General features: G+C 46.6%; 1 pseudogene; it reads left to right on the top strand.

Annotated features, from left to right (window-relative positions):
- Positions 1–724: 724 nt before the first annotated feature.
- LOC135556748 (synaptotagmin-7-like) overlaps positions 725–13,529 on the top strand; it is a 120,617-nt pseudogene continuing 107,812 nt past the window's right edge.

Genomic DNA, 13,529 nt, shown 5'->3' with positions numbered 1-13,529 from the left:
CTGCCTTCTTCCATTTGTCCCCCGCCCACCAACATCGGTTTCTCCCTTCTTCCATTTGTCCCCCGCCCACCAACATCGGTTTCTGCCTTCTTCCATTTGTCCCCCGCCCACCAACATCGGTTTCTGCCTTCTTCCATTTGTCCCCCGCCCACCAACATCGGTTTCTCCCTTCTTCCATTTGTCCCCTGCCCATCAACATCGGTTTCTCCCTTCTTCCATTTGTCCCCGCCCCAACATCGGTTTCTCCCTTCTTCCATTTGTCCCCCGCCCACTAACATCGGTTTCTCCCTTCTTCCATTTGTCCCCCGCCCACCAACATCGGTTTCTCCCTTCTTCCATTTGTCCCCCGCCCACCAACATCGGTTTCTGCCTTCTTCCATTTGTCCCCCGCCCATCAACATCGGTTTCTCCCTTCTTCCATTTGTCCCCTGCCCATCAACATCGGTTTCTCCCTTCTTCCATTTGTCCCCCGCCCACCAACATCGGTTTCTGCCTTCTTCCATTTGTCCCCCGCCCACCAACATCGGTTTCTGCCTTCTTCCATTTGACCCCGCCCACCAACATCGGTTTCTGCCTTCTTCCATTTGTCCCCCGCCCACCAACATCGGTTTCTGCCTTCTTCCATTTGTCCCCCCGCCCACCAACATCGGTTTCTCCCTTCTTCCATTTGTCCCCCGCCCACCAACATCGGTTTCTCCCTTCTTCCATTTGTCCCCCGCCCACCAACATCGGTTTCTCCCTTCTTCCATTTGTCCCCCGCCCACCAACATCGGTTTCTCCCTTCTGTCCTGTACCTCCTTCCCCTCTCATGAATCCTTCTCTCTCCTCCACTCTTGTCTATCTCTCTGTCCCCTCACCCTTTCATGTCCTTGCTATCCAAACTATCCTTCTCCCTCCCATCCTCCTCCTCCCTCCTCTGCTCTCCTTCTCCCTCCCATCCTCCTCCTTCCTCCTCCGCTCTCCTTCTCCCGACCCTCCTCCTCCTCCTCCCTCCTCCTCCTCCTCCTCCTCCCCTTGCTCCCTCCCCTTCCTGCTGCTCTGCCCTCCCAGCTTTGGAGACTCAGTAGGTGCTCTGTCCTCTGCCTCCACCCTGGATCCCCTCCCCTCAGCTGGGCCGCTGGCCCGGCCACGCACCCTGCTACGTCAGCAGAGTCTCCAGCAGCCATTCATCCACCCACCTGCCCCAAGCCTCACCCAGCTCCCACCCACCTCCTCACAGAGCCTGGGAGAGCTATACCAGGTAACCCCGCCGGGTCATGGCCATCCTGGGGGAGGCGGGGGCAGTGAAGGAGGTGGGGGCACTCGAGGAGGTCCCAGGAGGGTGCGAGGGAGCCCGGCAGGGGCAGGCACTTCACAATACAGAGGAGGAGGAGGAGGAGGAGGAGGAAGAGGAGGAGGAAATCCTGGCTCCTGGGATCACATGATGGGCCAGTTGAAAAACAGAGGCCTGGATGCCAAGTCCTTCCTGTGAGTCTCTCTCTGTTTCTTCTTTTTCCTCTGTCTGAGTTGTGACTGTCTCTGTCTGACTTGGTAACCGTCTCTGTCTGACTTGGTAACCCTCTCTGTCTGACTTGGTAACCCTCTCTGTCTGGGTTGTGACTGTCTCTGTCTGACTTGGTAACCCTCTCTGTCTGACTTGTGACTGTCTCTGTCTGACTTGGTAACCCTCTCTGTCTGAGTTGTGACTGTCTCTGTCTGGGTTGGTAACCCTCTCTGTCTGAGTTGGTAACCCTCTCTGTCTGAGTTGTGACTGTCTCTGTCTGACTTGGTAACCCTCTCTGTCTGACTTGGTAATCCTCTCTGTCTGAGTTGTGACTGGCTCTGTCTGACTTGGTAACCCTCTCTGTCTGAGTTGTGACTGGCTCTGTCTGACTTGGTAACCCTCTCTGTCTGAGTTGTGACTGTCTCTGTCTGGGTTGGTAACTGTCTCTGTCTGGGTTGGTAACTGTCTCTGTCTGGGTTGGTAACCATCTCTGTCTGGGTTGTGACTGTCTCTGCCTGACTTGGTAACCGTCTCTGTCTGGGTTGGTAACCATCTCTGTCTGAGTTGTGACTGTCTCTGTCTGGGTTGGTAACCATCTCTGTCTGGGTTGTGACTGTCTCTGTCTGACTTGGTAACCCTCTCTGTCTGAGTTGTGACTGTCTCTGTCTGACTTGGTAACCCTCTCTGTCTGAGTTGTGACTGTCTCTGTCTGACTTGGTAACCCTCTCTGTCTGAGTTGTGACTGTCTCTGTCTGGGTCTGAGTTGGTAACCCTCTCTGTCTGAGTTGTGACTGTCTCTGTCTGAACCTGAGCTCTGTCTGACTCTCTGTCTGAGTTGTGACTGTCTCTGTCTGACTTGGTAACCCTCTGTCTGAGTTGTGACTGGCTCTGTCTGACTTGGTAACCCTCTGTCTGAGTTGTGACTGTCTCTGTCTGGGTTGGTAACTGTCTCTGTCTGGGTTGGTAACTGTCTCTGTCTGGGTTGGTAACCATCTCTGTCTGTCTGGCCTGTTGGTAACCGTCTCTGTCTGGGTTGGTAACCATCTCTGTCTGAGTTGTGACTGTCTCTGTCTGACTTGGTAACTCTCTGTCTGAGTTGTGACTGTCTGACTTGGTAACCCTCAGTGTCTGAGTTGTGACTGTCTCTGTCTGACTGTCTCTGTTGGGTGGTAACTGTCTCTGTCTGGGTTGTCTGTCTGAGTTGGTAACCCTCTCTGTCTGAGTTGTGACTGTCTCTGTCTGACTTGGTAACTGTCTCTGTCTGACTTGGTAACTGTCTCTGTCTGAGTTGTGACTGTCTCTGTCTGGGTTGGTAACTGTCTCTGTCTGGGTTGGTAACTGTCTCTGTCTGGGTTGGTAACTGTCTCTGTCTGAGTTGGTAACTGTCTCTGTCTGAGTTGTGACTGTCTCTGTCTGGGTTGGTAACTGTCTCTGTCTGGGTTGGTAACCATCTCTGTCTGAGTTGTGACTGTCTCTGTCTGACTTGGTAACCCTCTCTGTCTGACTTGGTAACCATCTCTGTCTGAGTTGTGACTGGCTCTGTCTGACTTGGTAACCATCTCTGTCTGAGTTGTGACTGTCTCTGTCTGGGTTGGTAACTGTCTCTGTCTGGGTTGGTAACTGTCTCTGTCTGGGTTGGTAACCATCTCTGTCTGAGTTGTGACTGTCTCTGTCTGAATTGGTAACCCTCTCTGTCTGAGTTGTGACTGTCTAATTCTGGGTTGGTAACCATCTCTGTCTGGGTTGTGACTGTCTCTGTCTGACTTGGTAACCGTCTCTGTCTGGGTTGTGACTGTCTCTGTCTGAGTTGGTAACTGTCTCTGTCTGACTTGGTAACTGTCTCTGTCTGGGTTGTGACTGACTCTGTCTGAGTTGTGACTGTTTCTGTCTGGGTTGGTAACCGTCTCTGTCTGGGTTGGTAACCGTCTCTGTCTGGGTTGTAACTGTCTCTGTCTGGGTTGGTAACCGTCTCTGTCTGGGTTGTGACTGTCTCTGTCTGGGTTGTAACTGTCTCTGTCTGGGTTGTGACTGACTCTGTCTGAGTTGTGACTGTCTCTGTCTGGGTTGGTAACTGTCTCTGTCTGGGTTGGTAACTGTCTCTGTCTGGGTTGGTAACCATCTCTGTCTGGGTTGGTAACCGTCTCTGTCTGGGTTGTGACTGTCTCTGTCTGGATTGGTAACCGTCTCTGTCTGGGTTGTGACTGTCTCTGTCTGACTTGTAACCGTCTCTGTCTGGGTCTGTCTGGACTAACTGTCTCTGTCTGGGTTGGTAACCGTCTCTGTCTGGGTTGTGACTGTCTCTGTCTGACTAACCGTCTCTGTCTGGGTTGTGACTGACTCTGTCTGGGTTGGTAACTGTCTCTGTCTGGGTTGTGACTGACTCTGTCTGGTTACTGTCTCTGTCTGGGTTGGTAACTGTCTCTGTCTGGGTTGTGACTGTCTCTGTCTGGGTTGGTAACCAACCGTCTGTCTGGGTTGTGACTGTCTGTCTGGATTGGTAACCGTCTCTGTCTGGGTTGTGACTGTCTCTGTCTGACTTGGTAACTGTCTCTGTCTGGGTTGTAACTGTCTCTGTCTGGGTTGACTGTCTCTGTCTGACTCTGTCTGGGTTGTGAGTCTGTGACTTGGTGTCTCTGTCTGGGTTGTGACTGACTCTGTCTGAGTTGTGACTGTCTCTGTCTGGGTTGTGACTGACTCTGTCTGAGTTGTGACTGTCTCTGTCTGGACTCTGTCTGAGTTGTGACTGTCTCTGTCTGGGTTGTGACTGTCTCTGTCTGTGACTGTCTCTGTCTGGGTTGTGACTGTCTCTGTCTGACTTGGTAACCGTCTCTGTCTGGGTTGTGACTGACTCTGTCTGAGTTGTGACTGACTCTGTCTGAGTTGTGACTGTCTCTGTCTGAGTTGTGACTGTCTCTGTCTGGGTTGTGACTGACTCTGTCTGAGTTGTGACTGTCTCTGTCTGGGTTGTGACTGTCTCTGTCTGGGTTGTGACTGTCTCTGTCTGGGTTGTAACTGTCTCTGTCTGGGTTGACTCTGTCTGACTGTCTCTGTCTGGGTTGGTAACTGTCTCTGTCTGGGTTGGTAACTGTCTCTGTCTGGGTTGTAACTGTCTCTGTCTGGGTTGTAACCGTCTCTGTCTGGGTTGTGACTGTCTCTGTCTGGATTGTAACCGTCTCTGTCTGGGTTGTGACTGTCTCTGTCTGTCTTGGTAACCGTCTCTGTCTGGGTTGGTAACTGTCTCTGATACCATGGGTTGGTAACTGTCTCTGTCTGGGTTAAACACCGTCTCTGTCTGGGTTGTGACTGTCTCTGTCTGACTTGGTAAAACCGTCTCTGTCTGGGTTGTGACTGACTCTGTCACCATGTCTTTGACTGACTCTGTCTGAGTTGTGACTGTCTCTGTCTGGGTTTTGACTGACTCTGTCCATGTTTTAAACACTGTCTCTGACACCATGGGTTCAAACACCACTCTGTCTTGTTGTGACTGTCTCTGTCTGTCTTTAAACTGTCTCTGTCTGACTTTAAACACCGTCTCTGTCTGGGTTTGACTGACTCTGTCTGAGTTGTGACTGACTCTGTCCAGTTGTAAACTGACTCTGTCTGAGTTGTGACTGTCTCTGTCTGTCTTTAAACACCACTCTGATACCTTGTTTTAAACACCACTGATACCATGTCTAGTTGTAAACACTGTCTCTGTCTGTCTTGGTAAACACCTGTCTCTGATACCTTGTTTTAAACACCGTCTCTGTCATGGGTTTGACTGTCACCTGTCTGTCTTTAAACACTCTCCCTCATGTCTGGGTTTTAAACACCACTCCCTCATGTCTGGGTTGTGACTCCCTGTACCATGTCTAATTTTAAACACCACTCCCTGTACCTTGTCTTCAAACACCACTCTCTGTACCTTGTCTTTAAACACCATTGTCTCTGTCTTTAAACACCACTCCCTGACACCATGTCTAGTCTTTGACTGTCTCTGACACCATGTCTGATTGTCTCTGTCTGATGTTCTTTAAACAACTCCCTGATACCATGTCTTTAAACACCACTCCCTGATACCATGTCTTTAAACACCACTCCCTGATACCATGTCTTTAAACACCACTCCCCGATACCATGTCTAGTCTTTAAACACCACTCCCTGATACCATGTCTAATCTTTAAACACCACTCCCTGATACCATGTCTTTAAACACCACTCCCTGACACCATGTCTTCAAACACCACTCCCTGATACCTTGTCTTTAAACACCACTCCCTGATACCATGTCTTTAAACATCACTCCCTGATACCTTGTCTTTAAACACCACTCCCTGACAACATGTCTTTAAACACCACTCCCTGATACCTTGTCTTTAAACACCACTCCCTGACACCATGTCTTTAAACACCACTCCCTGACACCATGTCTTTAAACACCACTCCCTGATACCATGTCTTTAAACACCACTCCCTGATACCTTGTCTTTAAACACCACTCCCTGATACCATGTCTTTAAACACCACTCCCTGATACCATGTCTTTAAACACCACTCCCTGATACCATGTCTTTAAACACCACTCCCTGATACCATGTCTTTAAACACCACTCCCTGATACCATGTCTGTCTTTAAACACCACTCCCTGATACCTTGTCTTTAAACACCACTCCCTGACACCATGTCTTTAAACACCACTCCCTGATACCATGTCTGTCTTTAAACACCACTCCCTGATACCTTGTCTTTAAACACCACTCCCTGATACCATGTCTAGTCTTTAAACACCACTCCCTGATACCATGTCTAATCTTTAAACACCACTCCCTGATACCTTGTCTTTAAACACCACTCCCTGACACCATGTCTAGTCTTTAAACACCACTCCCTGACACCATGTCTAGTCTTTAAACACCACTCCCTGATACCATGTCTAATCTTTAAACACCACTCCCTGATACCATGTCTTTAAACACCACTCCCTGACACCATGTCTTTAAACACCACTCCCTGATACCTTGTCTTTAAACACCACTCCCTGATACCATGTCTTTAAACACCACTCCCTGACACCATGTCTAGTCTTTAAACACCACTCCCTGATACCATGTCTTTAAACACCACTCCCTGATACCATGTCTAATCTTTAAACACCACTCCCTGATACCTTGTCTTTAAACACCACTCCCTGACACCATGTCTTTAAACATCACTCCCTGATACCATGTCTGTCTTTAAACACCACTCCCTGACAACATGTCTTTAAACACCACTCCCTGACACCATGTCTTTAAACACTACTCCCTGATACCATGTCTTTAAACACCACTCCCTGATACCTTGTCTTTATACACCACTCCCTGACACCATGTCTTTAAACACCACTCCCTGATACCTTGTCTTTATACACCACTCCCTGACACCATGTCTTTAAACACCACTCCCTGATACCTTGTCTTTAAACACCACTCCCTGATACCATGTCTAGTCTTTAAACACCACTCCCTGATACCATGTCTTTAAACACCACTCTGATACCTGTCTTTAAACACCATGTCTAGTCTTTAAACACCACTCCCTGATACCATGTCTAGTCTTTAAACACCACTCCCTGATACCTTGTCTTTAAACACCACTCCCTGATACCATGTCATTAAACACCACTCCCTGATACCTTGTCTTTAAACACCACTCCCTGATACCTTGTCTTTAAACACCACTCCCTGACACCATGTCTTTAAACACCACTCCCTGATACCATGTCTAGTCTTTAAACACCACTCCCTGATACCATGTCTAATCTTTAAACACCACTCCCTGATACCATGTTGTCTTTAAACCATGTCTAATCTTTTTGTACCTGTTGTCAAATAATTTCCTATCTTCATTTCGGTGGAGTGATCTTCTTTGACTCTCTGTTGTCATATCATTTCCTATCTTCATTTCGGTGGAGTGATCTTTGAGTCTCTGTTGTCATATCATTTCCTATCTTCATTTCGGTGGAGTGATCTTTGACTCTCTGTTGTCATATCATTTCCTATCTTAATTTCGGTGGAGTGATCTTTGACTCTCTGTTGTCATATCATTTCCTATCTTCATTTCGGTGGAGTGATCTTTGACTCTCTGTTGTCATATAATTTCCTATCTTCATTTTGGTGTAGTGATCTTTGACTGTGTTTATTTTAAATGTTTCTATTTTCTTGTCTTTTCTACTTGGTGTTCGGGTTCCTGCTTCTGACGTCCAGGGAAGGATATTACATAGCGTTGACATTGTGTGTCACTACATTGCTTTTGTGTATATGTGCGTGCGTCCTTGCGTCCGAGTGTGTGTGCGTGTGTGTGTGTGTGTGTGTGTGTGTGTGTGTGTGTGTGTGTGTGTGTGTGTGTGTGTGTGTGTGTGTGTGTGTGTGTGTGTGTGTGTGTGTGTGCATGTCCGTGTGCACGTCTCTGACTATTTTCATACGATGCACACAGAGTATATATGAAGTGTCAAACGACCTCTAGTGACACCTAGTGACCACTTTTGACCTCTAGTGTAGAACAACCTATTGATCCAAGTTAATGCCCAGATATAGATGCAGAGAGATTAGAAGTCAGGCAATTCTTATTATAATACAGAGGATGGTCGTAGCAGCTACATAGATGACAGGGTTGGTAGCAGCTAGATAGATGACATGGATCGTAGCAGCTAGATAGATGACAGGGTTGGTAGCAGCTAGATAGATGACAGGGTTGGTAAAAGCTAGATAGATGACAGGGTTGGTAACAGCTAGATAGATGACAGCGTTATCAGCAGCTAGATAGATGACATGGATCGTAGCAGCTAGATAGATGACAAGGTTAGTAGCAGCTAGATAGATGACAGGGTTGGTAGCAGCTAGATAGATGACATAGTTGGTAGCAGCTAGATAGATGACAGGTTGGGTAGCAGCTAGATAGATGACAGGGTTGGTAGCAGCTAGATAGATGACATAGTTGATAGCAGCTAGATAGATGACAGGTTGGATAACAGCTAGATATAGATGACAGGGTTGGTAGCAGCTAGATAGATGACAGGGTTATAACAGCTAGATAGATGACAGGGATGGTAACAGCTAGATAGATGACAAGGTTATCAGCAGCTAGATAGATGACATGGATGGTAGCAGCTAGATAGATGACAAGGGTAGCAGCTAGATAGATGACAGGGTTGGTAGCAGCTAGATAGATGACATAGTTGGTAGCAGCTAGATAGATGACAGGGTGGGTAGCAGCTAGATAGATGACAGGGTTGGTAGCAGCTAGATAGATGACAGGGTTGGTAGCAGCTAGATAGATGACAGGTTGGATAACAGCTAGATAGATGACAGGGTTGGTAATAGCTAGATAGATGACAGCGTTATCAGCAGCTAGATTGATGACATAGTTGGTAGCAGCTAGATAGATGACAAGGTCAGTAGCAGCTAGATAGATGACAGGGTTGGTAGCAGCTAGATAGATGACATAGTTGGTAGCAGCTAGATAGATGACAGGGTTGGTAGCAGCTAGATAGATGACAGGGTTGGTAGCAGCTAGATAGATGACATGGATCGTAGCAGCTAGATAGATGACAAGGTTGGTAGCAGCTAGATAGATGACAGGGTTGGTAGCAGCTAGATAGATGACATAGTTGGTAGCAGCTAGATAGATGACATAGTTGGTAGCAGCTAGATAGATGACAGGGTTGGTAGCAGCTAGATAGATGACAGGGTTGGTAGCAGCTAGATAGATGACAGGGTTGGTAGCAGCTAGATAGATGACATAGTTGATAGCAGCTAGATAGATGACATAGTTGGTAGCAGCTAGATAGATGACATAGTTGGTAGCAGCTAGATAGATGACAGGGTTGGTAGCAGCTAGATAGATGACAGGTTGGGTAGCAGCTAGATAGATGACAGGGTTGGTAGCAGCTAGATAGATGACAGGTTATCAGCAGCTAGATAGATGACAGGGATGGTAGCAGCTAGATAGATGACATAGTGAGTAGCAGCTAGATAGATGACAGGGTTGGTAGCAGCTAGACAGATGACATAGTTGGTAGCAGCTAGATAGATGACAGGTTTGGTAGCAGCTACATAGATGACAGGTTGGTAGCAGCTAGATAGATGACAGGGTTGGTAGCAGCTAGATAGATGACAGGATTGGTAGCAGCAAGATAGATGACATAGTTGGTAGCAGCTAGATAGATGACAGGTTTGGTAGCAGCTAGATAGATGACAGGGTTGGTAGCAGCTAGATAGATGAAAGGGTTGGTAGCAGCTAGATAGATGACAGGATTGGTAGCAGCAAGATAGATGACATAGTTGGTAGCAGCTAGATAGATGACAGGGTTGGTAGCAGCTACATAGATGACAGGGTTGGTAGCAGCTAGATAGATGACAGGGTTGGTAGCAGCTAGATAGATGACATGGATCGTAGCAGCTAGATAGATGACAAGGTTAGTAGCAGCTAGATAGATGACAGGGTTGGTAGCAGCTAGATAGATGACATAGTTGGTAGCAGCTAGATAGATGGCAGGTTTGGTAGCAGCTACATAGATGACAGGGTTGGTAGCAGCTAGATAGATGACAGGGTTGGTAGCAGCTAGATAGATGACAGGGTTGGTAGCAGCTAGATAGATGACATAGTTGATAGCAGCTAGATAGATGAAATAGTTGGTAGCAGCTAGATAGATGACATAGTTGGTGGCAGCTAGATAGATGACAGGGTTGGTAGCAGCTAGATAGATGACAGGTTGGGTAACAGCTAGATAGATGACAGGGTTGGTAATAGCTAGATAGATGACAGCGTTATCAGCAGCTAGATAGATGACATGGATCGTAGCAGCTAGATAGATGACATAGTCAGTAGCAGCTAGATAGATGACAGGGTTGGTAGAAGCTAGACAGATGACATAGTTGGTAGCAGCTAGATAGATGACAGGTTTGGTAGCAGCTACATAGATGACAGGGTTGGTAGCAGCTAGATAGATGAAAGGGTTGGTAGCAGCTAGATAGATGAGAGGATTGGTAGCAGCAAGATAGATGACATAGTTGGTAGCAGCTAGATAGATGACAGGTTTGGTAGCAGCTACATAGATGACAGGGTTGGTAGCAGCTAGATAGATGACAGGGTTGGTAGCAGCTAGATAGATGACAGATTGGTAGCAGCAAGATAGATGACATAGTTGGTAGCAGCTAGATAGATGACAGGTTTGGTAGCAGCTACATAGATGACAGGGTTGGTAGCAGCTAGATAGATGACATAGTTGATAGCAGCTAGATAGATTACATAGTTGGTAGCAGCTAGATAGATGACATAGTTGGTAGCAGCTAGATAGATGACATGGTTGGTAGCAGCTAGATAGATGACAGGTTGGGTAACAGCTAGATAGATGACAGGGTTGGTAATAGCTAGATAGATGACAGCATTATCAGCAGCTAGATAGATGACATGGATCGTAGCAGCTAGATAGATGACAAGGTCAGTAGCAGCTAGATAGATGACAGGGTTGGTAGAAGCTAGACAGATGACATAGTTGGTAGCAGCTAGATAGATGACAGGTTTGGTAGCAGCTACATAGATGACAGGGTTGGTAGCAGCTAGATAGATGACATGGTTGGTAGCAGCTAGATAGATGAGAGGATTGGTAGCAGCAAGATTGATGACATAGTTGGTAGCAGCTAGATAGATGACAGGGTTGGTATCAGCTAGATAGATGACATAGTTGGTAGCAGCTAGATAGATGAAAGGGTTGGTAGCAGCTAGATAGATGACAGGGTTGGTAGCAGCTAGATAGATGACATAGTTGGTAGCAGCTAGATAGATGACAGGGTTGATAGCAGCTAGATAGATGACATGGTTGGTAGCAGCTAGATAGATGACATAGTTGGTAGCAGCTAGATAGATGACAGGGTTGGTAGCAGCTAGATAGATGACAGGTTGGTAACAGCTAGATAGATGACAGGGTTGGTAATAGCTAGATAGATGACAGGGTTATCAGCAGCTAGATAGATGACATGGATTGATAGCAGCTAGATAGATGACAAGTTGGTAGCAGCTAGATAGATGACAGGGTTGGTAGAAGCTAGACAGATGACATAGTTGGTAGCAGCTAGATAGATGACAGGTTGGGTAACAGCTACATAGATGACAGGGTTGGTAGCAGCTAGATAGATGACATGGATGGTAGCAGCTAGATAGATGACAAGGATTGGTAGCAGCAAGATAGATGACAGGGTTGGTAGCAGCTAGACAGATGACATAGTTGGTATCAGCTAGATAGATGACAGGTTTGGTAGCAGCTAGATAGATGACAGGGTTGGTAGCAGCTAGATAGATGACAGGGTTGGTAGCAGCTAGATAGATGACAGGTTGGTAGCAGCAAGATAGATGACAGGGTTGGTAGCAGCTAGATAGATGACATAGTTGGTATCAGCTAGATAGATGACATGGATGGTAGCAGCTAGATAGATGACAAGGTTAGTAGCAGCTAGATAGATGACAGGGTTGGTAGCAGCTAGATAGATGACATGGTTGGTAGCAGCTAGATAGATGACAAGGTTAGTAGCAGCTAGATAGATGACAGGGTTGGTAGCAGCTAGATAGATGACATAGTTGGTAGCAGCTAGATAGATGACAGGTTTGGTAGCAGCTACATAGATGACAGGGTTGGTAGCAGCTAGATAGATGACAGGGTTGGTAGCAGCTCGATAGATGACATAGTTGATAGCAGCTAGATAGATTACATAGTTGGTAGCAGCTAGATGGATGACATAGTTGGTAGCAGCTAGATAGATGACAGGGTTGGTAGCAGCTAGATAGATGACAGGTTGGGTAACAGCTAGATAGATGACAGCGTTATCAGCAGCTAGATAGATGACATGGATCGTAGCAGCTAGATAGATGACAAGGTCAGTAGCAGCTAGATAGATGACAGGGTTGGTAGCAGCTAGACAGATGACATAGTTGGTAGCAGCTAGATAGATGACAGGTTTGGTAGCAGCTACATAGATGACAGGGTTGGTAGCAGCTAGATAGATGACAGCAGCTAGATTGGTAGCAGCAAGATAGATGACATAGTTGGTAGCAGCTAGATAGATGACATAGTTGGTATCAGCTAGATAGATGACATAGTTGGTAGCAGCTAGATAGATGACAATGTTGGTAGCAGCTAGATAGATGACAGGGTTGGTAACAGCTAGATAGATGACAGGGTTGGTAGCAGCTAGATAGATGACAGGGTTGGTAGCAGCTAGATAGATGACAGGGTTGGTAGCAGCTAGATAGATGACATACTTGGTAGGAGCTAGATAGATGACAGGGTTGGTAGCAGCTAGATAGATGACAGGGTTGGTAGCAGCTAGATAGATGACAGGGTTGGTAGCAGCAAGACAGATGACAGGGTTGGTAGCAGCTAGATAGATGACCGAGTTTGACCTTTTAGCACATTTTTAAAAGCCATTTTGAATGTAAATAAGTATTTGGAAGAGGTGTGTCTGTTTGTGGTGTGTCTGTGTGTGTGTGTGTGTGTGTGTCCGTGTGCGTGTTGCGTGTGTAGAGGACCGTCTGTAAGCAGGAAGCTGTAGGTGATGATCCTTGTAATTTACACCCACACACACACACACACACACACACACACACACACACACACACACACACACACACACACACACACACACACACACACACACACACACACACACACACACACACACACACACTCCCTCACACAAACAGACACAGCGAGTGTCTGTATAACATTAGCATAGTCACACAGCTCTTTCTCTCTGACACACACACACACACACACACACACACACACACACACACCAACACACTGTGGCTGTATAACATTAGCAGAGTCAGACAGCTATATAAATAAATTACCCTGAGTAGCTGCGATTTAGTGTTTGATTCAATCTGTCATCATTTTTTATTTTATAATTTCCATCTAGATTATATGCTAAATGTAAATGTCAGGGAGAAGAGCTTCGCTATTTCTAAATGAAATTATTGTTATTTTCAAATACAATCTCTTTTTTTGGGCTTAGTTGTGGTCCATTTGC

Source organism: Oncorhynchus masou, chromosome 15, assembly GCF_036934945.1.
Source record: "Oncorhynchus masou masou isolate Uvic2021 chromosome 15, UVic_Omas_1.1, whole genome shotgun sequence".
NCBI classification, from domain to species: domain Eukaryota; kingdom Metazoa; phylum Chordata; class Actinopteri; order Salmoniformes; family Salmonidae; genus Oncorhynchus; species Oncorhynchus masou.
The sequence above is the reverse complement of the archived record's forward strand: the minus strand, read 5'-3'. Positions and strand labels throughout refer to the sequence as shown.